Genomic DNA, 25,560 nt, shown 5'->3' with positions numbered 1-25,560 from the left:
CATATCTACCTCCTGAGACCCTAAATTCTTTAAGAAATAAATGTTATATATGAATTAAAACCTTTTTTCTTTGAATCTGAGAACTAGCATATTAGCTCATAGTCAGTGTCCAAAAAAGGTTTTAATCCATATGTAACGTTTATATAACATTTATTTCTCAAAGAATTTAGGGTCTTGGGAGTTAGATATGCTAATACACAAGTGGAAAAACAGATGGTTTAGTACAATAGAAGAATATGTGAAATATGAAAAGGAGGCAGAATAGTATATTACAGTGATAGAATAGCTAAGAAAGACATTGATATTATTTCTATTTTATGCAGAGAGAAATCACAACTTAGAAAGGCCAAGTGGCATTCAGCTACTGAGTGAGAGAGGAGACACTTGAACCTTAACTTCAAACTGTGGACCCCAATGTTTCCACTACATCATCTGTATCTAGTTACTGTCCTCCATTTTCTCCATTCTCACTCACAATTTTTTTTCTGTAAAGCCAGAAAAAAAATTGGAAGAGATTCTCATCTTGCCACCAAAGTAGCTAACCTATCCATATTTTCAACCATACATTCCAGCAACAATTCACACTCCTATGGAAGGTAAGCTCCTCAACTTGTGCATTTGACCATGTTCTCTCTCAACTACCCAGGTACTTTGCTTCTGAAATTTTTCCCTTACTCCATCTATTGTTTTCTTTTTTGAAGTGTTCCTGTTTTCATACTAATATGTTGTAAATTGCATCCTCTCCAGTTTCTGTCCCATTTTTCTGCTTCATTTTGTAGCAAAAAAAAAAAAAAAGATTATAAACTATTTCAAGAAATTTTGCTACAAATTGAAGCAGAAAAATAGGACAGAAGCTGGAGAGGATGCAATTTACAACATATTAGTATGAAAACAGGAACACTTCAAAAAAGAAAACAATAGGGGGAGTAAGGGGAAAATTTCAGAAGCGAAGCTGGATTAGTTTATAATCACTCTTCCACTTCCTCACCAAACATTCTCTCTTGAGCCCATTAAAATTACACCATTTTCTCACTACTCCAATGAAACCACTTGTTAATGTCATTCATGAACCCCAAATGGCCAAATCCAGTAGTATATCTCACTCTTTATCTCATGCAACAGAGTTAAATAAACGCATAAGTGAATGAAGGGTCAAAATCTCTAGAGGCTACCAGAGCAACCTGTTAATCACAGAAACCTTAGTTCATGCAACTTTATGACAGAGAACACCATCTTGATTAAGTCTTAGCATATCCCAAAAGGGGAACGAAGAGAGAGGTATTCCTAGGGTTTGGGGGTTGGGGTTAGTCATAGGGTCTTTATAGAGTGGAAATTGGCAAGTGCGGTGGTGTAAGGTTGGAAGGTCAGAACCAGGTGAGTTGCCGGGGAGAGGGGCACAGAGAGGAGGGAAAGATAGTGGTCTTATCTTGGTAACAAAGGAGCCCATTCAGGGTTCATCTCTGGTCTGGGAAAACATGAATCTGGAAGAGCAGCTGTTAAAACTTCTGAGGTTAGATAGTTTTGTGAGCATGTTATGTTGTGGTGCAGGCTATCTGCTTTGAGAATCATGGTATGTTTATTTTGCAATTTGGTGCTTCTATTTAATTTCTCAAGAGGATTCTTGGCTCTTTCCTATGTAAGAGGCCTGGGACAGTTGATCTGGCTACTCAAGTACATAGCACCTTACAAACGTTTTGATTCTCATCCTGACACGTAAACTCACTTACCGTCATGCCAATCTATCTCTTTCTGCTTCTGAGAACCAATATTTTTAGATGTATTTTCAAGCATACATCCTTATTGCTTTGTACTGCGCCTCTTCAATGATGGAAGTAGCCCTCTATCTGAAGTGGAGACATGGACATTACCTGAAGTAATAATTGTGACTCGAACGGTTGCAAGCTTCCTCTCACCTCAGCCTCCTGGAACATTCCTAAAATCCTAGAAGTAACAAAGAGATCACTGAGAGCAAGCGGAAGCAGAGTTAATGTTCTACGGTTTGCATGATTTAGCCCGTAGGAAAGACTTTGGCCGACTGATGATTCTATCACTTCAATGATCTGATTGTCTCTCCCATAGAAGGATAGAAGGTAAAGATAAATGATGGGAGGTGCTATTAGGTACTGGTGCTCTGTCCACAGTGCCGTGATTACTGAAGATCTATCAGCAGCAAAAGAGAGAAGAGAGAAAAAAAATCTGAAAGACTAATAAAAACACATTTGCCTCTTTAATGAGCATTGCATATTTTACGGCTCCTGACAGGCTGCACGTAAGATAATTTAATATTTTCTTGATGATTCAAAGTTATCATGATAATCAACACTTATAAGACACTAAAGCCCTCAAAATCGGGCTGGACGTGCTTGATTTCACTCCAAATAAGTACCTTCTAAAGGTCTCTGTATTGTGAGATAGTATAATAATAAGGAAAAGCCATAGAAAAATGGAATTTATTTTAGAAAATTTTTAATAAAAATGAGTATCATTTCAAAACAGACAAATATCAGGGCTTTAAAAATTATTCATTGGTTATCTGGAAAATTTGCTTGGGATTAAGGCTTCATTTGTCAGCCAGAGAGCTGACTCCTTGCTCTGTCTGAGCATTTGAGTACGTAATGCAGGGAAAAGAAAAAAAATCAAGAATGTTGAATCAAGTTATCAGCATGTATTGTGATCCATCTTGGTCAAGAGCCAATAGGGCTGTTATCATCTTCCAGTAGTTTGAGCATCATTACAGAGTTCCTACAAATAGATAGCTATTATTTTAATGCAATTCTAATTGTAGCATTTGCCATAATAAGCTATGCAGGCTAAGAATACTGTCAACGGAAGTGCTAATCAGATGATTATTGCAACCACTGTATTTTAAGATTTTTTAAAAGCTGCTCAGCTTAACAAACATGTGGCTGGCATGATCTTTCTTTGCCAGTGGCAAGTTGTATTCACTGAAGTCAGTAAATAACATGAAAGGAAGAGCTACCCACATCTTTGTGCTTTAACTTTTGCTACCGTTGTGCTTTGTTTAAAGCTTCTATAGTTAATGCAGCTCCTTCATGGTATCCTTCGCCTCTGTACCTGATGAATATTTTGGTACTTTGAATTAAATAAGATGCCCTACTTTCCTTTTCAACATTTCATAAGCGTGCCCTGAGAGCAACTGCCTATTTTATCTTTGTTCATGTTATTTCCCAATTTACTGTTCTACAAAATTTGGCAAATTTAATTATTGAATTCATATTTTTCTGCAGTAACCTTTCAATCTTGGCTATAAAACACATTTTGATTATATATTATTTTCATTCTTCATACTTGTGATCTATCAAGCAGTCATTATCTGTAGTTATAGGACACTTTATTTTTAATCATCTGACATGGTGGAATATTCTCAAGAATTGGCCTGATCCCCTTTACTGGTAAACCTTCAGAAATACAAATCTGGACAAAATAGCACTGATTCAAAATTATAAACGTCCTTGTGTATGGTAGACACAATAGGAATAAAAATTAACTGAAATCCATCCTTCAGAAGTAAATTAGGCATATTAAGAGAAACATTAATGAAATAAAAGAAATAATTTAGTCTTTTGTTATATATTAAAGCAATGCTTTATTTAAGAAACTCTGGGACAGGAAAAATACATATCTGTAAAAATGCGAGTTTACAGTTCTGTTTATATGCATTTACAAAATGGGCTATTTTAAAATCTGCTTTTTAAAAAAATTCTTGAGCAAAATTAACAATCATTCTCTGTGCTATCAATTGAGCAGATCTGTAGTGTGCCCAACTCAGCATTTATGATGACAAAGTAAATGCCCTTCCTTCGGGTGTGGCTATTAGATAAAGAATGTCATATATTAAGTAAAATCTTACTGGGAAACCTGATTAGTGTCTGGAGCTAGAATTTTTCTAAATAGTTCAGTGTACATCACAAATATTAAATACATTTTCCTTGAAAGCACATAAGCTATAGATTAAGAAAGTTCTCCATACAGTCAAAAAGTAAATCCTGGGACGTATGCCAAAACCTAAAAGACCTCAAGGGGTGAAAACGAAAATCCACGAGCAGACCTAAAAGGGTGTAGTATACAGTGTCTCGCCTTGTTCTCTCTTCATAGAAATTCGTGTCAGCCTCAACTGGGAGACATAGCACAGGCCCAATACCTTGTGCTTGACATTTGGCTTCAGAGCCAATAAATACAACTGTCTTCCAACTTCCCTCAGTTCGCCTGACCTTAAATATCTCAACCATCCCACTATAAAATGTTACAAAAACAATCGTTAAGGACAAAGAACACATCATAAAAGGGCATCTTGGATTCTTCCACTACTCCCCATCGCCACCGCTACCCCAGCATCAGCCAAAAAGTCTTTATTTAGTAGTACATCTAAACAGCTATCTGTGGTGCAAATTAATGCCTGTAGCATTGATTCTGAGGTAGTTTAAGATCCTGAAGGGGTTTGGGATTTATCAAGTGTAGTCTTATTTTGTAAAATATGTTGTATGCCCTTCTCTTTTTAAATGCAATTTCACACAGAACTCCATTCTATTAAACATACCAAAGCAGATATTCCCTGGGAGAGTCACAGAAGTCAGCTGTGAACACCTCGGAGGAACTGTTGGGCTCCCTAAGGCAATGGGAAAGCCATCAGACAGTGCAAAGGGGGTGACGGGGTATAGTGATTGGGAGAACGGCCTCTGGAGCTGGATTGCCTGGTTTTGAGGCTGAGTGCCGCCATTTTCTATCTGTGTGAGGCCACTTAAGTCCCTTGATTTCTTTATGTCTTGGCTTTCTCCTGCGTAATACAGAGTTAGAAGAATTAAATGAGTTTATGCAAGTGTTTAAAAAAGCCTTCCTTCATTCATTCATTTTAATGTCCTCTGAAATGAGCAGCATCAACAACGTAGTATCCTAGGTTTTATTGCATAGGATTTTGTACTTCCTAACCAGATTATTGCTCCTCAATCTACTATATGTTGGTTGACATTATCCTAGAGAAATCAATCACCACAGTGATTCCAAACCTCAGCTTGCATGTTTTATATGTATTCCTGTGTGATATTTTCCCAAGTGGGACATGCCATGCTATATTTGTTTTTAAAGATCAACAAGCATTTTAAAATAACTATAAAAATAACTATTCCTAATTTTAGATCATTTTCTCAATTTGCTCTTCTTTGACTTTCTCTACATATTAATTCAATTAACACCTAGACTAATATAGATTCATACTATCTTAAAAAAAAAAAAAGAATCCCAAGGCACTTTGAACGGCCTCCAGCAATCGTGCCATTTTTATTCAGTTTGAAATAGAGATCAACCAAGCAATAGGCCTTTATAATGAAGGCTGTTTTCTGCTTCTATAAATGGAGTTTGAATTAAGCCATCATAAATCAAACAGGATTGAAATTTAGGACGTGATCATGGTACTGGTTTTAATTAGGTTTTTGTTTTGTCTTTGTGTGTGTGTGTGTGATAATTTGTGAGCCATTTATTTAGACCTCACATGAAACCAGCCAGGTAGAGCTGGAGACATGAAGGGACAGCAATGCCCATCACACAGCGATGTCTGCTTGACATTAATAATTATGTGCTTCAGGTTGGAAATTGCATGTATTCTTAGCTGACAACTTTGGCTACTTGGGGTCTGTCTGTCTCTGGCTCATGATGTAGATTTTTAATTTTGATAAAAATACAACTGATGGAAGGGTAGGAAGTTTCTGACATATGAAAGAGAAATAGGGCATTTAATAGCATTTATTTCTGGGAGAAATTACAAGAATTTGCATTGAATTGGAGAAAATGACTGCAAAACAGGGAAAGCACACTGTGCTACAGAGAGCAAAAAGCACATTTAGTCCTTATACATTCATTACCCACTGAGTTCAAATGGAACACAGCTCTTTCTCCAGAGCCACCTCCATGATTAGGGCTTTAAAGGATGGTGGCACAGCAAAATAAAAGCTGATTGGGAAAATTGCTAGTTGGTAGAATACACGTTTTAAGGTTTACTGCGCATACTGAGCTTACATAATACCATCATTACCTATGACTACATCTGCGTGTGTTTAGTTAGAAAAGGTCATTTAATTTCTGAATCTTCTCAAAAAAAAAAAAAACCCACAAAAACTAGCTAAAAGAATAAGATGGATAAATTTCTGAAATAATGTCAATAGTTTTTGAACACTGCATGCTTTCACTTCCTTTAATATGTGCCTTCTTGGCTCAAAGCAACCATTTCCCATTTCATTCTGCTTAAAAGGATATTTCATGTTGGAAATAAGCAAACAAACAGAAAAACAAAATGCTACAGAAAGACATCAAGTTTTAAATGGTTATTTTATAAAATAATGGCTGTTTTTCTGATTACAAAAGTGATATATACTCATTGTATAATATGTAGAAAAAAGAAGAGTAATCATAAGAAAATAAAAACAGCCATTAATCTACTGCTAATATTTTAAAGCAGATTCTTTTCTTCCTATATTTGTGTGTGTGTGTTTGTTGAGGGGATATGAGAGTTAATATTTCTATATAATTTTATTTTACTTAAATTATACAATAAAACTTTCCCACATCATATATATTTCATTACCTATTATATTTATGGATGTATTATGATTTATTTATTTAGCTTTTATTTTACAATTATAGGTTATTTACATTGAAATTTTAAAACAAGATAGTGACTCTTGATGCACAACTTTCTTGTACATAATTTATTTCTCTAAGATAAATTCCTGAAAGTGTCAATGCTCTAACAAAGTGGATAAACATGTATAAGTCTTTCAGGAACTTGACACCCCATTTCAGATATGCTGATCAGTTTATACTAGCACCAACAATGTAGGCCACAAGTTTCACCATGTCAGCCAACTATTATTATAAAATAAATACATATTCCATATGGTGAATATTTATTTGCCAATTTGAAGTAACAAACACCAACATTATCTCGTTTTAATTGGCACTTAATTTATATCCTAATCTTTATCTCTCAAGTTAAGGTAACATGAAGAGAGGAATGATCCCAGGCAGTCTTGCAGAGAGTCGCATGGAGTCTTTCTTGGCACAAGTAAGATGTTTCGTAGTCACTACTGACCATGACATAAAGCTGTTGAACCATAGTGACTGGGCATACAGTAGTGATGATGCATGGCTTTAAGGGTGGTAGACCCCAACTGAATGTGCCTCTGTTCACACAAAAATATATTCTGAGAACTTGTAGAGAGATTGCAGATTTCTTTTTTTTTTTCTTAAGATTTTTAAAAATTTATTTATTTGAGAGAGAGAGGCAGAGGAGAAGCAAACTCCCCACAGAGCAGGGAGCCCGACATGGGCTTCAATCCCAGGACTTGGAGATCATGACCTGAGCTGAAAGCAGACGCTTAACCAACTAAGCCACCCAGGCACCCCAAGAGATTGCAGATTTCTTAATCAAGATACATTTCAAGTATGTCCAAGTAGTGTCCAAAGTAAAGGAAATTACAAATTAATCCATTAAAACATTTTTTTTTTTTTTGGAAATCTAAGAAATAACCTTAATGTTACACATAAATCGTCTAATGTGAGCCCTACAAAAGCATTATGACCAAACTCTTTCAGGATGGCATTTTTATTAGTTTCATTGTAAAAGGAGGAAAACTTACATCTATGAGTAACTTGCCCCATTCCACACAGCTACTGGGCACCGTGTTCTCTCTCTTTCTCTCTCTCGCTACGCACGCACACAAACACCCTCATACATACATATCTGACACATATACATATGCATATATACTAACTCAAATATGTGTACAAATATATGTATATATTTGAACTGAGTGTTCAATGAGTTTAGATGTGCATGTGTGTGTGTGTGCACATTTTATAAAGAAAAGTATTTCAGAGCTTCAGGAAAATTCAGTATTCATCACAGACTAGATATGATAAAGAAGATTCACCGCTTTTTGATTCTGTCCAATTTTCTAAGTTATCTGTGACTCATCTCCAAGGTGAACTTTCTTGCCCTTTTTTAATTGCAGGATAATATATCCAGATCTAAGAAGGTCTGTCCAGTGTGTCCTTGCATGTGGGAGAGTATACCCAGTGGATATTTATGCCCAGGGTCTGTCCAGTTCAGCCTCACTGTCAGTAGATCCAGACAATTCCATTTGCATAATGAACTCTCTGAGCTGTCTTTAAAGCCTCTGACAGCAAAGATGAAGGCATAGCTGCCTAAGGATTATTGCTACATCCCCTTCAGTGAGCTCTCAGATGCTGTCCGCGCTGAGCTGAATTGCTGACCCCTCATCTGAGGGCTAACTGAGTGTTAGTGGTTTTCTAAGACTTCTTAAGTGCCTGAGCTTTGGTTATTTCACTGACATCTGGAGAAATGTGTGGCAGGAAGTCAAGCCAGGCTAAGTGAGTGGAAAAGGGGTCTCACATTAACAGGCAAGGAATTTGAACTGCAATGTTTAATAAGTACTCATTCAGCACCCAATATTAGAAAAATTTGGAAGGGAAAAAATACTGGGGATTGACTAAAAATTCCCCTTTTCATTGCAATTAGAACTCCTTTCGTTGTGCAAACTAATGACCCCAAAGGCATTTAAGTAAGGTAGATACTGAGACAAATTCAGAGGTAAGTAAAATCCATTGTTTAAGAGATTTCAAATTATAATCAAAGTAATCAAAGTAACTTTTATATATAAAAACACAAACATAGAAAGCGACAATGAAAAGTCACAACTTTTCTTCCTTAGAGGAAACTTCTTTGACTATTTCTATTTTAGTACTCTTGATTGTAAACTCAATAACTCCAAGTTATGTATTTAAGCCATTAATTCTTGATTTATCATTCTTTAGCTATATTTATTAATTGTGAAAAATACTCATACCATCGCCCGCAGTCATCCCTCCTCCCAATGTCTTTTTATAGTCTGCTGATTATTATCTATAAATTTTAAAATAACCTGAATATTTATTTATTGATTCAAGAACTTTAGGTAGTATCTTAACTTCTTCCTGCATAAGAGGAAATATTGGTCCGTCCCAGTCCCTGCTGGTCAGCCTGTGGTCTGCTGGGTTTCACCTGGGGACCAGATCATTCCAGAAGCCTCACCCAGAGAAGGGAGCAAAGCTTCAGGAGGCTTGTTCCAGGGGTGCTTCTAGACTTCAATGGGGTGGGCGTGGTGGTGGGGGAGAAGAGATGATATCCTTCTACTTCCATCTACCACTTCTTTCCCGACACACCTTGTGAAATATTATCATGAATGTTTTTTATAATTTGTCTGTCTGCCTTATAACTGTCAATTGTTATTGTTACTGGTTCTCCTTTGGCCTTCTGATTCTTTGTCCACACTGCTCCACAGGCCTTCACTAAGTAATCTCCCTTTGTCTTTAACCAAATACAAGTTATTTATCCCCTAATCTGGCAAAGTGTCCCAAACATATTCCTTTTTGAGATTTCCATCACCTACTACCTTAAAATCTCAATGTTTCTAGGAGAATTGAGGTAGTTCACAGTAATATTTATATAAGGCAAACAAAGACTTTGTTTATTTCTCTACTCTGTCACTTGCCATTTGTATGAATCTGGGCAATTACTAAGCCTCTCTCAGCCTCAATTCTCTTTATAAAAAGTGGATAACCAACAGCACATCATAGCACCACATCTGTGGTGGGGAGAACCAAATGACATTGAGTCAGAGCACTCAGCAGTTTCTTCTATATAGTTAGTGCTGAAAAAGTTTAGAAAATTATATAACAAATATTAAGACAGCACAAAAAGAGGAAATTGCAATAATAATATCTCTAGCACCAAAGAGGGAAAAGAAATTGGAGATTTAAAAGCAAGCTGGAAGCATCAAGGGCCCAAGTGAAATAGGTACTCCCAAATTAATGATGTAATATTTGTATGTGGTAAAAATAGTGTATTCAATAAATGAGGGGACATATTATAAATATAGACAGTAAATGTGTATCATTGGGTGAAAGTATCTTTGGTAAATGAGAGCAGTCATTTGTAGATGTGAACTCATTGGACTAAAGAAGCAAAATGAAATTTGTATTTGCTTCAATCTGAGCCATTTCTGGTCAGTTTTATTTTCCTCTCCTGGGAACTCCTTGGGGAAACTCACATAGTATCTATGGGAGAAAGAATGTAAGTCAACAGTTCTCAAAATTTTGATTGCATATTTCAGCAGTAAAAACTTTTCAGGACCTCTCTATTTTTGGACATATATGTTTACTTATGAAGTTTTTATATGTAATACTAAATACTGTTCTAAAACTTAAAAATACAACTTAAAAAGCCACAACATAATGAAGTAATAAGTAAACATTATAATATAACCTCCTATATTCCAAAGCATTATTTTATATGTACCTCAATAATGGAAAAGGAAAAAAAAAAACATATTCTCAGAAGAGAGAAATTATGATGAGGTGTTCAAACAGCCACGCAGGTTGGTTCTGCATTGTTGAACACCAAGTTCTATCCAATTCCGACTGTGATACTTTGCTCCATTGACATTTATTGGAATGGAATACGCTACAGGTAGAAGTAATCTTTTCAAATCTGTTTCATCCTTTGCCTAAAGTGGTACTGTTTGAATAATTCATTACATCAGGAGTTAAACGACAATAGAGGGGAAAATAATTGGGCTTGATGGTGCTTTTGAAAATTTTCATGTCATGCATTCATAGAGGTGAGAATATTTGTATAGCCTATAGTAAATGGTCAAGACTTCTTACAGTCAGAAGCGACTGGCCATAGGTCTCTCTCCACCCTCGGCTCCCCAGGGGACCCGAGGGCTGAAGCGCTAGACATACCTGGAACTGATCTCTGGTATATCAGTGGAGAAGCTCTGCCTGAGACCATGGATTGCTCCTGTGAGAAAGTGATTTCTGAGTTGTGTTTTTAAAGATGTGAGTCAAAAAATGGTTTTTAGGACTTTGACATCGTTCATGTATTATGCAATAGTAGCATTCTTAGACTTGATTGTTTTCGTTTCTTTGTAATCCCTCTCTTCCTACTGGATGTGTTCTAGTAGAATTTGAGCCATGTTGCCTTCCTGATACTATCTATGTCCTCTCAATCTACTTTCCATATGATCGCCCGATTTGTTCTTAAACATTACTTTCATCAAATCTCTTCATTATTTCAAAACCTCAGTGATGTTCTATGTCTCGGCACATCAAATGCAAGAACTTAAGTCTGGCTTTTACTGGTCCTCACAGCATGGATCTATCTCCATATGCAGTCTTGCTCCTCAGATTTTTCATGCATTCATGCAGGTATCTACCCATTCATTTATGCACCACACATGTATTGAATGCCAGGGATTTATGAATTAATAAGACATGCCCTTGATGACATAGCAGCCAAGTGTGGGAAAATTGAAAGAGTATTATATACAGCATGATAGGTGTTCTAGTACAGTTAGAAATAAAGGACAGCAGCAAGGGATTGTCCTGTATTGTCCATTGCTCTTGTGTAAATAAAGTCACATTACTGTGGGCTTTCATGGTGTTTTATTATTTAAATGTTTTCATGTTCCTTAAAATGTTGCCAGTGGAAGGGTTTTATTTCAGAAATGAATCTTCTGTGGTAGTTTGTTTACAGGAAAATGTGGCAGACAGTGTAATGCAGTGCAGCAAGCGCTAAAGAGTTGAATTTTAAAATGTGATTAAGTTAGGGGCGCCTGGGTGGCTCAGTCGTTAAGCGTCTGCCTTCAGCTCAGGTCATGATCCCAGGGTCCTGGGATCGAGCCCCACATCAGGCTCCCTGCTCAGCAGGAAGCCTTCTTCTCCCTCTCCCACTCCCCCTGCTTGTGTTCCTGCTTTAAAAAAATAATTAAAAAAAAAATGTGATTAAGTTAGTATGGGGTATAGAATAAATCATTCTACTGCTTTAGGTTTCAGTTGTTTCATTCATAAAATAAGGGTTGGCCTCAGTAATCTCTAGTGACCATTTCTGGATTACAACTTATGGTTGTATATTTGGCCACTATGGTGTCTGCCCTTCCAGATGTCCAGATAAGATAATCTGTTACCAGTCCCAAACAGATGGATTTGGGATGTGGGATCCTCAGGTAAGAGTAGTTCTTAGAGACACACTTGGACTGGGCTTCTTAACCTCATGTATAAGGGAATCAGCTAGAGAGGATAGGAATTGAGAAGTGTCACAGGCACCCCCCCTTCTTCCGGTGTGGACAAAGGAGGTAACAGCCTGGAGCCCAAGGGAACAGAGTGGGCTCTGAGGTACATGCCTCCTCTCAGAGCCTGATGGTTTTCCTCAGGCTGCTGGCCAGATGAAGAAGTGATACTTCTTGCTGGGGAAACTTTAAAAAGAGGATGCTCAACTGGAATTAGAATGAGTTGTTTGTTCTTTTCTTAAAGCGGGTGCTTTAAAGCTCTTGGATATTCCACACCTGACTGAGTCTGACCTCCTCTGTCATTTCAATCCTTAAATCTCTTAAAAGCCTCTAACATTTTATATATTTTACCCATACACAGTGCCTTTCAAAAATAACTTGCATTTCCTTGTGAATGTTTTAAGGTCTTTTTATGATTAGAATATGATTACATAGCTAGAGTTCACCTTTTTTTATGTATGTAAGTTTGACATTTGTCTTACACATGGACAATTAATATTCAGAAAAACTAGTGGCTCAAACCTCCATATTTGTTGTCAAGATGTCAGAAATTCCTTTGTCTATGTAGAATTTATTCAGATTAGTTGTATATGTCCTAAATGCTAAGACTCTAAAATAAGGAAGAAAGAAAGGGAAAAAAGAACACTAGATAAACTTTTAAAGAAAAAAAAAAAAAGTCCAAAATTGAGATGGAAGACACATATGAGGGCCCACTCTCTCCATCTTTTCTACAAAAGGTTCTGCTCTGCATTACAGAATGGGTGGATTAGTATGGAGAGAGGAAGAAACTGACATGGGAAGGAATTATCCAAGATTTCACATATGGAGAAGGGGGTTATTTTCTCTATATAAATTTTCATAAAATGTACTTGTTCTCCAAAAAGCTTTTTGTGAAGTTTATGGTCAACATTATTTTTGTGGGGTCACTTGTCAGAATTCATTTAATGAAATATTTTCTCAGCATTTTACAAGCTAGACTGGTCTTTTGGGACCTTGACTTTGGTTAAAAAAAAAAAGTAGTAAACCTCTATGACATTAATGTTCCCATCTAATAATGACATTTTCATCTTGCATTTTATCCATCGATATTCAAAGGAATTATGTATTTATCAAATCTTTTTAAAGTGAGTTTGTAAATTCCTTGTACATCTTCAGCATCTGCTCAATGTCAAGACTTCTTTAGAATTCTTGAAGTTGACTCTGGCAGGAAAATATCAAAAGGAAGAATGGGGAGAAGCAATATACCTAGCATTTATTTGTGATAAACCCCATGATTGCTCTATGTATCCTTCTCATGGCATGCTCAGGGCCTAGTACAGTGCTGCTATGCACATATAGGCACATACTTAAAGATGCTTACTAGCCTACATGGCCATGAATCAACTTCCATAGTCTCTTAATTGATGTTCCTCCTTCTGTTCTCACCATCCTATTTTCGCTGGCCAACCTATCAAAAGAAAACCATGCTGAAGATGTGATATTTCTGCCCAGAATGTATCCATACCTGTATTTGTTCACTTGGTTATTATGAAATGAAAAGTCATGAATGTAGGCAATTTCCTTGGTTGGTTCATTACTCTTGCTCTAGAAAACTACCTTAGGAGAGCTGAAGAAGGCATTCTATAAGTACTTTCTAAAAAAATGAGTAAGTGAATTGATAGATGTAGTTTGAAAGGAAAGGAAAGGCAGGAATAGATGAAAAAAAACATTAAGATGAAAATTTCATAATAATGAATAACTTATTATAAAGAGAGGGTGAGATGAAGTTCAAGCTATGTCCAAAAATCACTAGATGATTGGAAAACTGAGCTTGTCATTAACTGAAAGCAGATGTAGAGAAGAAGGTGACAGAGGCGGCAGAGAAAGTGTTCATTTTGAGAGCTGCCCAGCTGTCCTGCTGGAGAAGTCCATCAGAGAGGTAGAAAGGCAACTTGGAAGCCTAGGGAAGAAATATAACTAGAAAAGTAAAATTAAATAATATCATAGAATTCATAGTTTAAATGTTCATATATGTTATTCTTTCTGCCAGGAATGCTCACTTTTTCTTCATATATCTTGACAAGTGTTATATTTGTTCTTCATGGTTCAGATCAATGGTGACCTAAATTTGGCAAGTCTATTTGACAGAAGGATCTTTCGCCATTTCTCCCTTGGTACCATCATTATATTATTGCTTGAATACAGTAATACACTTACAGCACAGCATTACAGACAATAAGCTATATCCCTGTCTGTTCTAATTCCATGTGCGTACACACTTAGCTAATCCTGAGGGCAAGAAACATATTTATCATTAAATGATAGTAATAAAACTTTAATAATAGTAATGAGTGCTTTAAATCTGAATTAATGAAAGCAGTAAATGAAATCAATCAACAAGAGAGTGAAGAGAAGCTGATACTGGAATATTGGGGAAAGCTATATTAAAATGGATGAAGAAATTGAATTTATGATTGGTGAAGAGAGAACAGTAAAGCTATAGGATCCTTAATGGTGTCATATTCTTACTTTCCTTGTAATTTTAATATAGAGAAGAATTGAGATACTATGTACTTTTAAAAAAGATATCCAATTTAGAAGAAGCCAAAATTGCAAAAGAAAGAGGCACTTAATGGAGCAGTTTCTCAAGAGTATGTAGGAGAGGAGAGGAATATGAACAAAGCAAGAGGATTTGATTGACTTTGGAAAAAGGGAAAGAGAACTCTGAAACAGGAGGAAAGAAGAAATAGTGAAAGTAAAGGACTTTGTTTTGTTTGTTTGTTTCTGCTGGAAGGAAAAATTAAGGGCATTGCATAAAATAAGAATTTCTAAAATCAATGTTATTAAATAGATACAATGGCAATAATTTTATCTGTGTCAAAAAGATTGCCAATTAGATGTGAACAGAAACATACACATAATAATAGTCTTCCTATGATGTAATTGAAATACAGTAAAAATTTTAATGACATTTATAAAATCTCTTAGAAGCCCAGAATACCCCTTTTGAGCATTTGATTATCTTAGCATTTTAATATTATAATTACAGCATGTCAGTACTCTATTTAAAATGTAATTATCAAAGCTCAGAGGAAACTGATTCTTGTGCATCCATAATTTCATACAATATAATTTTAGAGCTTGAGCTATTTTTGTGTTATCACTTCAGTCATAGAAACATAGTTGGAAGTCTAGGGACTTGTAGTTTTCACGTTTCAATGGCTTTTAAAGATGATCTTTGCTTTAAAAGTGGCCTTGTCACTGGATCCACGGTTACCTGAAATAAATCAAATTTCTTCTGGTAGAATAAAAGGGTTAATGAAGTTTTCACAAACATTTCATGACAACAAAACTATATGCTCTAAAAAACATGTTTTATAAAACTCATGCAGGCCATTTTGCCCTACAAAAATTAGGACATTGTTAATTATAGTGACTGATGGATGATTTAGTAATTTTATTTGAGTATTTACTTAAATGTCAGCTCAAACTGGCCTTTTCCAGCTGCCTTATTTTAAATATCCTCTCAACAAAATGTAAACTCCTTGACATCTGGGGCTTTGCTTTGTTCATTCCTGGGGCCCACACAGAGGGTTCTTCATGTTGAATCAATAACTGTTTTTAGGAGATGTATGTATATGCTTAAGACAACCATGTTAGCATTGATTAAAACAGTGGTGGTTCCCAAAATATCTGATATCAGAATCACCTGGAGAGACTTTTAAATATTAAGCTTTCCCATCTTCACTTGTTACAGACACTATTTTGATGGGTTTGAAGTAGAATTTAGGATTTTAAAAATAATATCTTAGGTGTTTTGCATAAGTTGGAATGGAATGGCACTCAAACAAAAGCAGTATCTCTTTCATTTTTTTATTAAAAAATTGCATAACCTGTATCTCTTTCTTTTCTCCCTCCCTTTCCTCCCTCCCTCTTTCCTTCTCTCTCTCCAATTCTTTCCTTCCTTCCTTCCTTCCTTCTTTCCTCCAACATGTATTATTAAGCACATTAAATACTAAATATTGTGGATACCAAAATGAAGTAACTAATCATCCCTGCCCTTAAAATGCATTCTGCTAAACAATGAAAGGTTTTTACCATTTGAGAGTACATATGTTTATTGCAAAGAGTAAAAGATGAGCAAATAATAAGCAAAGAAGCTGGTTAATACGGCATGTGTATGGACAAGTAAGTTTTAAAAAATGAGGTGTGAAAGAAGTAATGAAGCTAATCTTCTTATGAAATTTATGACAGACCCAGAAGACAATGCAAAAGAGACGCTGTAAACATACTGTGAGAAAGAGCATAGTTTTTGGATTAACTGTAGAAAAAAAATCCTCAAATGCCTTGAGCCAGTCTCCTACATAAGCACTGATTCCTTCTGCAAACAGCCTCTTTGCATTTACTAGAAATATATACAGTGGTTACGATCTTTGGCCAACTAACTCTAACTAGTTCATTAGCTGCTTGAAATGGATAGGACCCTAGAACCTACCACTACGTCTAACCGAATTTCCCGTTATATTACATTCAAGACACTGAAGTAAGATGTGGGAACCTATTATTTTTACTTGCAACTCTGGTTCAGAAGAGGATTCTTCTCTCCTTTCTACAACTTCCCTGCAGAACAGTTCTCATCACACTTCTCAACACAGCCTTACTAAGTTAAAGCAGAGTTTACAGCAAGGTGGGGACTTGGGCCCAAAAAGTATAGCAGAAGGGAGACATCCTCTCTTTTGTCCCCTTCACCACCATTCCTTTGTAGGTATCCCCCATCCGCCCCAATACAATCAGCTCAAAAGCAAGGCAAAAAGAGGGAACTAGGGCTGAAGAGATTGGCTGAAATTTCTCTCTCCTGATAAAAGAGAAGGGAATGACGATGGAAGGAAGCATCGGTAATCCACTTTAATAGCAAGTGTTACTGTTGAGAAACAGCGAAGAGAATTTAAGAGCTACCCATATTTGGCAAAGTGCATTTGGGTGTGTTAAGTTTAGTTGTCCATACTAACAACAAGCTTCATTATTGTAACAACTCATAGTAACATTGAGAATGATGAAAGATTTTCCATTTATTTAAAAAAAATTAATTTATTTTAAAAAGGGTATTTATTTTACTTCGTCTCAGGGTTGCGGTATTACTTTGATATCAAATCTGCTTAACCATCCATTAAATTGGAATAACAGAAAATTCCAGAAGTATTTGGTTTTCAAAGAATGTCAACTAAGGCACAAATACTGATATCAACGTGGAAAACAGGATTAAAATTTACCTTATCTCGATGCTTTTCTAGTGGGCCCTTTATTTTAATATTTGTTATACTGAACTGAACTGAGTCTGTTGGACTATCCACAAGACTAAGGTTTTTGAGGGATGAGTCAGTGGTGTTCTGACAAACCTCTTCTGGAGTGTGGGAACCCTGATTCATACTATATTCCAATTTTATTGGTGTAAATACACCTACCATCACTGATTTCAAGTTACCCAGGTTTAACAAACCTCACGACATTTCTGAATCTTTAGCTTTTGGTTCCAGCACATGACTGGCTAGAGCGGAGTCTTTGCACCATTTTCACCTAACACATGGCCCAGCACAGACCACTATGCAGTAAATATTTGATGAATTCTAGTTGAGAGAGCTTTAAAATAATTCTTAGAAGAAAATACTGGCTTTCCCAATTCCTTCGTTGTTTAACTTCAGGCATGCCAGCTTTTATAGAAGCAATTTTACTTCCTCCAGACAATGCCATCCCCTTTTATACCCCGTGAGAGATGAAAAGATAGAGGTTTAGCGAGATAGTGTCCTAGGTATTCCCTCACAAAGTTCATGAACATTTCAGAATGTAGCAGTATTTCAAAGGCTGCTTTGATGGCTAAGGCAGGCTTGTCTATTAAATGGAGAGTAGTTAATCATATAGATGAATTATTTCAAGGTTCCTTGTAACTAACATTTTTTAACAGAGTGCAAATTAATGAGAACAATGTCTGCCTTTTTGTTACCAAAGAGGACAAAGAATATTTAGAATGACTTAAAAATGCTAAGACTTGTTTAATTTTAGATCTGTTGCCCCCTATTTTATAATTTAAAACAGAGTCAGCTAAAAACTAAATTCAACAAGTTAGGCAATTGCAGCAGATGAAGATTGGATCCTTGTTTGACTAATTTCAAAGCCTTTGCTTGTATGGTAAGAAGCTACAGAGCAGAGCTATATGTGGGAGCTGGGTAGGGGTCTAAACATAGCCTTCGCCTGCCCCTGCCTTCTAAAAAGGATGTTATTCACTGCTCGTTCTGGGCTTCTGAAAGGGTCAATTTTACCTCATTCTTTTGAATTGAATTGAAAGTCAAAAAGAAGGCTGAACTAATCTGTATGAGAAAGAAAATTCCCAGTCCTGGAAATTGGGAAGAATGTGGCAGGAGCCAGGTGCTGTTTTAAGAAACCGAGGAAGAAAATGGAGGATGAGATCATGTTCTTATGAATAACACCTCAGGGGGTTAAAGAGGCTTAGAGGATTTTTTTTTTTTAAAGACTTTATTTATTTATTTTGGGGAGGCAGGGCAGAGGAAGAGGGAGAGAGAGTCCAGAGCAGATTCTGTGCTGAGCTCAGAGCCCCACACAAGGCTCAATCTCACCACCCTGAGATCTCAACCCTGAGGTCTCAACCTGAGCCAAAACAAGAGTTAGATACTTAACCAACTGGGCCACCCAGACAGCCCCCCCACCCCGCCACCCTTAGAGGATTTCTTTATGGAGTTTTGCTAGGTGTTGGCAAAAGTAATTCTCCCCACACCTAGCCCCTCTGCTGCTGATTTACATTATATGTATCACCTTAACTGAAGCCAGTCTAAACACAACCCTACTTTATTCTGGTGGTTCCTAGTCAGAAAAAGGAAGGAAGGAAGGAAGGAGGGAAGGAAGGAAGGAAGGGAGGGAGGGAGGAAGATTGCAAATGATCAGTCCCTGGAAGACGTAGAAAGAACTTCCACTTCCTGAAGAAGTAAGATATTAAATGTTTTACGCCAGCTATTTCTATGATTTCCACACTTTTCTAAAACATACATGTTATTATAGATTTTTTTAGTCAATTCATTATAAATACAAAGGAAGGATTTTCATGGGACTTCAACAACATAAGACTTTGGCAATTTTACTAGAGTTATATATTTGACCTATAATTAAAAAGTAAAATACAAAGAGCTTTCCCTTCTTTCCTGAATAGCAGTCATATTTTCCAGTTTAGGCAAAAAAAAATAAAAAATAAAAAAAAAATAAAGTTGCTCACCATTTGCTATTCTACCAATGGCATAGTTCACTTAACTTTTTTTTCTGCTGGTGAACTCTTGAGTATATTAGATTATTTGTTGACTAGATATTCTGCTTTACAACCAAAAGGAATCCAGCCAAGTTTCCTCAAATATTAAAGTTTATAGCCTTGAATATGTCAGATCCTAGTCTGATAGACATTGGCTTCTCTGAAGCCAGTTCTTTTTGATTTATACGGTCATATACAATGATTTTCAGAAAATTGATTTAAAAAATACCTTAAGGGTTTCCAAAACATGTCTCAGCTCACAGACACTGAAAAATATAAATAGAGCTTCAAGGCCAAAGACCTCATGGCATATCAAATGGCAAATATAAGTGAGCAAAACTGACATATGTATTTTTGCCTACATAGCACACATTCTTCTTTAGAGCCACCCAAAGGCTAAATCTACAGATCTTACACACTGAAACCAGCAAACTGCCTCCTCTTGGACTTCTTTCCACCTTACCAGGATTGTCAGCATTTGAGAATGTATCTAAATTTCCATGCAAAAAGAAAAATCACTAAATACAATGTAATGGCCCTAGGGACATCCTACTTTTCTCTGGATTCTCTGAATCTGTGAGTGTGCTTGTGGTGGTGGGAGATTTTTTTTTTTTTTTTTTTAAGATTTTGTTTATTTATTCATTTGACAGAGAGAGACACAGTGAGAGAAGGAACACAAGCAGGGGGAGGGGGAGAGGGAGAAGCAGGCTTCCCGCTGAGCAGGGAGCCCGATGTGGGGCTCGATCCCAGGACCCTGGGATCATGACCTGTGGTGGTGGGAGATTATGATGTTTATTTAGGGCATTACCATTATGTCAGTGAAGGTGTCTGGTCATCATTTCCCTCTCCTTGCCCCTCAAATAAATTCTGCATACTCGTCTTCATGTAGGGCTTCACTTCCCTGCTAGCTTTCGGTGGTGGCATCAAGTGAGAAATCTGCTGGTGGGTTTGATTACAAAAGTGTTAGTATGTCAGAAAGAAATCATGAGACATTTGGAAACCTAATAATAAAACTGAGAATGTAAAACTTTGAGTAGCAAAACAAACCAAATTTGGGGGTTATTTTCAGAATTTTCTCGTGAATTTTCAGAATTTTATTCCCTTGGGAAATCTGGACTCTGTCAAAAGAAGACAAAATGAAAACTTTAGGTGTGGAGATTTATGGATTTCTCATAATTATAGTAGGTTTAATGTTAGCCCAAAACATGAACAACCTTCTAAAGGGCCTTCAATTTTTCTTAATTTGAAAAAAAAAAAAAATGTACATTGTTTTGTCTTGGATAAGGTTGTCTCTTTTCATGGCATTCCCTTTGTTTTCGGGGTGTCTGGGTCAGTATTCTTACAGAGGTAGGATCAGCTTATATTTACAAGGCTTGTGAATCAAGCTTTGTGGCCTTCTTTGTCTCCCAACAATTATTAAAATATAAATATGAATTTAGTGATTTACTATATGCCAACACTGTGCTGGACATTTTCATCACATTGCTATCCATGTTTTCCCTGTGTAGTGATTCTAAACAGCAATTTGGAAGATCTCTGATGCTTTTTTTTTTAAATAAATCACATCCCATGGAACTTGAAAATTAGAAGTGTTAGGGACTAGAATTTTTTTAAAAGATTTTATTTATTTATTTGACAGAGCGAGCGCACACAAGCAGGAGAGGGGGGAGGCAGAGGGAGAGGGAGAAGCAGGCTCCCTGCTGAGCAGGGAGCCCCATGTGGGGCTCCATTCCAGGACTCCGTGATCATGAGCTGAGCCAAAGGCAGATGCTTAACAAACTGAGCCACCTAGGGGCACCAGGAACTAGAATTATAGTTTACTTGGAACTGCTGAAGCTATATCCTAGAACCCTAGTTTCCTGGGTGACATAGACCAGGATATCCTCTGAATTGAGTTCTGGGATCTGGCCACCGCATTGTTATTAGGGCCATTTCGAGTTCTTGATAACTTATTTTCTAAATTGATATTAATATGAGGGAACATTGGGGAGATAAACTTACAGCAGAATTTTCCAGGACATTGCTTCTAATGTTAGAGAGTGTGGTAATTACTAGCTCAATGACCTTAAGAAACTTTTTTACCTCTGGGCTTCAGTATTTTTAACTATGAAATGAACCATATGGTCACGAAGGTTTCATCTAACTCTAAATTCTATGTTTTTAAAAGAATCCTTTGGTTAGATGGCATGTGCAATATTTATTCATTCATTTTGTTGTTGAGCCTGCTTGGCCATAAATACCTTCATGGTATACAAGATGAGAAGTAATAATCTCTACTTCTTTTTTCATTGAAATCAGGCTGTTAAGAGAAGTTTGGCCAATGGGATTAGCTGAAGATCAGTCCTGATATACCAGGTTTTGTGTTTCTGTGATATTCTTTGGTATACTTTGAGATAACCAGACACTTTGTCTGGACTTGCCAAAGGGGCTTCTACACCCAATGCAACTCTTCTGAAAGGGATAAGTGTAATAAGATTCCAGTTTGTTAGGGGCAGGGTTGCATTAGCTTGGAGCAGTGCTGACCATTTGTGGGATGTTAAGCTATTAACAGTTGGCTACTATAACAATAAATAGAGTGGTGAATTGACTAAAAAATGTAGAGTGGCTCCAACAAATAGATGTTTAAGTTTTCCACATGTAACAATACTGGGAAGGTTTATTAATTGTTGGTGGTGGGGGAGTCCTATTTCATGAGTGCTTTAGAGATCCAGGGAGATAGAGGCTCTACTCCCTTTAACACATAGCTTGTGTTGGTCACTGCATAGGGAGGTCATCTCCATGTTCACCAGCTAGAAGTAAAGAAGAGCTTGAAGGAGTTATCAAAGTAGAGATTAGATGACCTGGACTTGCAATTGGAGTATATAATTTCTTCTCATATTCTTTTGGTTAAAATCAGTCACTGGCTTGATCTAACTAGACAGAATCTATGAAGTGCTGGACCTGGCTGGGCAGCCAGTAATCGGCAACAACTCCACAGGATGGAAGGGCAAATAAAAATTCCTGGTGGACAGCTATCTGTCTTCACCATGCTTCACTCCTTTGGTCACCAAACTTTTATGCACAACTTTTTCCCTACACATAGAACATAGTTGTCCTCCTTCCCCAAAGGAGATGACGCAAAGTCCCCTCCAGTTGCTGTATTGTTTTCAAAGTCCATGATCTCTCCTTACAGTTAAGCAATCTACAATTTAAAGATAAATCAATGTGCCTCCATTATCTTTATTATATGCAAGTGAGGGAGCAACAGGATATCAACAAATAAATTATTCCCACTGATAAACCATAGTCATAGATGAGATGCTGTTGGTAGTCAGAGATAAAACCATCACCACCACCATTACTTCTAGATGGTCACGAGGCTGGTGCTAAGTACGGTAGAGGAAAGTTGGAATGGATGCTGAGTGCTGACACACCCGACCTGCTACAATCAGTGAGGGGACTAGTGGAACTGGGGTACAATGACAGAGAGGGGGATGGTAGAAATGAGATTGGAAAGATGCTAAGGACTTAGATTTTTAGCATGATTTGAAGCCATGGGGGTGTAGGAGAATACGTTTTTTGATTTATATTTTAGGAGGATCACTCTGCTGCAATCTGGATAACTGACTCCAGAGGAGCAGGATTGGAAGCAATGAGCAGAGCTAGCTGGCTATTGGAAGGGTGTAGGGTTTGGACCATTAGTGGCTGGGATTGGATAGTAGCAATGGAAGTAAGAATTGGTTAGGTTAAAAAGATAATTTGAAGATAAAGCCAACACTGTATCTTTCTTTACTCATTCTTTGCAGGATTTGGGTACAAATAAGTCAAATTAAACAACAACCTAAATATCCCAAGCTCTGGTCTACACCAGTTCACAAAATACTTCCTCCACTTTCAGATTTCTAGAGACCCCAGGAGTGTCCATGCTCACAAATAAATGAGTTCCAATAAGAACCAAGTGTTCGCATTGTCCTTCCATTCTCTTTCACAGGTGTTCATACCAAGGGCACTCACTAAACGACATTCTGTATATTCAACTTCATCTCAGACTTCACTTCCAGAGCCCAAAAGGACACACAACACAGTTAAGCAAAAGGGAATCAAAAAGTCAGACTTCACAAAATTTAGATACCGTATCACTCTCAGAAGAGGGGATAAAGCTGATCTGGTAAAATTTTTAAGTTGGAGTAGTTTGTCATGGGAGCTTTTTCTGAGTCTTAATTCTTAGCCCTTTCACCTCAAACAGCTTTTCGGTAACAAAACTAAAAACAAAACAAAATAAAACCCCCAAATCAGAATAAAGCAGTTCCAAAATAAAATCTCTTTCTATTTCCTCCCAACATATATTTCTTTAGTGCAGGTGTTAGAAAAGATATAGGTACTTTCATTAGTTTGTAAACATTTGAGGTATACATCTCCCCAGAGACAATGTAACGATTCACTAAAGTTCATTATAGTGCTGTGTATTACAATATTTTACTTCTTTTCCATTATTATTATTATTTATTCTATTTTATTACTACTTTTGATAGGTGCTGAAAATGTAGCTGAATTTTTATTTTATATATGGAGTGCATAGTATGTGTGATAGTCTAGGTAGACTAGTGTTTTCTGTGCATAATCTTGTTGTAGGAAGAGAAATAGGAGAGGGGCGCCTGGGTGGCTCACATTTAAGCGTCTGTCTTCGGCTCGGGTTGGCTCAGGTCATGATCCCAGGGTTCTGGGATCAAGCCCCATGTCCAGCTCCCTGCTCAGCAGGGAGCCTACTTCTCCCTCTCCCTCTGTTACTCCCTCTGCTTGTGCTATCTTTCTGTCAAATAAATAAATAATCCTTAAAAAAAAAAAAAAAAGGAAGAGAAATAGGAGAGAACCAAAAAAAGGAATCAAATGAGCAAGAATCTGTTCTGAGATCCTCTGGATGTTCCCAGACCCCTGTAACAGAGAAGAACTGATGTATCTGAATTACGTGGGTCCAGCTATCTTAGGCATCATCAGTAAAGTTGATAATTCACCTTCAGATATTTGGTACTGGGACTACACAGACAAAAGGATACTGTTACATATAGTCACTTATACTGATTTACTAAAATTCGTTTGTTGTTTGTGGCTTATGCATATCACCAAATAAATCAGATTAATCATGCTTTACGTGAGGTACTTGCAGAATCCATTCCTTCACACAAAAGACATGTAGTGAAGGTCTTAATCTGTGTTAGAAACTGTTCTAGGCAAAGGTTGGAGATACTCCAGTGAAGAAGTCATGCAGATCTTTAGCCTCATGAAGTTTAGTTGTTAACTACTAAACCTTAAAAATAAATTAAGGGACACCTGGGTGCCTCAGTTGGTTAAGCATCCAACTCTTGATTTCCACTCAGGTCATGATCTCAGGGTTGTGAGATCAAGCCCCTGTCAGGCTCCATTCTGGGCATTGAGACTGCTTAGGATTCTCTGTCTCCCTCTCCCTCTGCCCCTCCTCCTCTTTCTCTCTCTTTAAAAGAATTAATTAATTAATTAATAAGAATTATATAATTCAATGCATTTTTTTTCTGAATCTTTCAGTCTTTATCATCTACATTAAGGTATTCAAGTATGGCATGCTTAAAGGATAAGAGCTTATGAAATAGAACAATTAAACCTTACTTCTAAGTCTTTATTCTAGAACTTTCCAAAGACTCTCAGAATAAAAGTCATATTCATAGCAATGTCAATTTAAAAGACTTCTGAGAAGTATAATTGTTTAAAAATTTTAATATATTAAATGGTATTTAGATAAGAAATACAAGTTCTAATAAAGATTTTTTTTAAAATTAACAGAATAAGCAAAATCTAGTTTTTATGCACATAGATCATGTCATACCATATGAGGTATTTATGAAATAAAAATTGGACAAGGCATGGACATTGAAAATCAATAGGCTGCCTTCTCAATTCCATTTGATAGCATTGCCATTGAAGTATACAAGTATAATCTGCTTATGCCCTAGAAAATCCTGACACTGAGACTTACAACATAAATCAAATAGATTTTCTGGCCTTGTTTTATTCTTTAGTCCTTTTCAATTCTATTTTGAAACTCCTTATTGGCAGAGGAACTTTGGCTAAAAGTTGAACTTTTGACTAAAAGTGCATGAAGCTGGCTTTAGGAAGACCACC

General features: G+C 36.7%; 1 non-coding gene across 1 annotated transcript; it reads left to right on the top strand.

Moving 5' to 3' along the window:
* The first annotated feature begins 9,024 nt into the window (after positions 1 to 9,024).
* LOC118534761 (small nucleolar RNA SNORA52) lies at positions 9,025 to 9,159 on the top strand. The gene has a single exon (XR_004916874.1). It is a non-coding gene; the product is annotated as a small nucleolar RNA SNORA52 (small nucleolar RNA).
* Positions 9,160 to 25,560: the final 16,401 nt, after the last annotated feature.

Source organism: Halichoerus grypus, chromosome 4 (genome assembly GCF_964656455.1).
Source record: "Halichoerus grypus chromosome 4, mHalGry1.hap1.1, whole genome shotgun sequence".
NCBI classification, from domain to species: Eukaryota; Metazoa; Chordata; class Mammalia; order Carnivora; family Phocidae; genus Halichoerus; species Halichoerus grypus.
The sequence above is the reverse complement of the archived record's forward strand: the minus strand, read 5'-3'. Positions and strand labels throughout refer to the sequence as shown.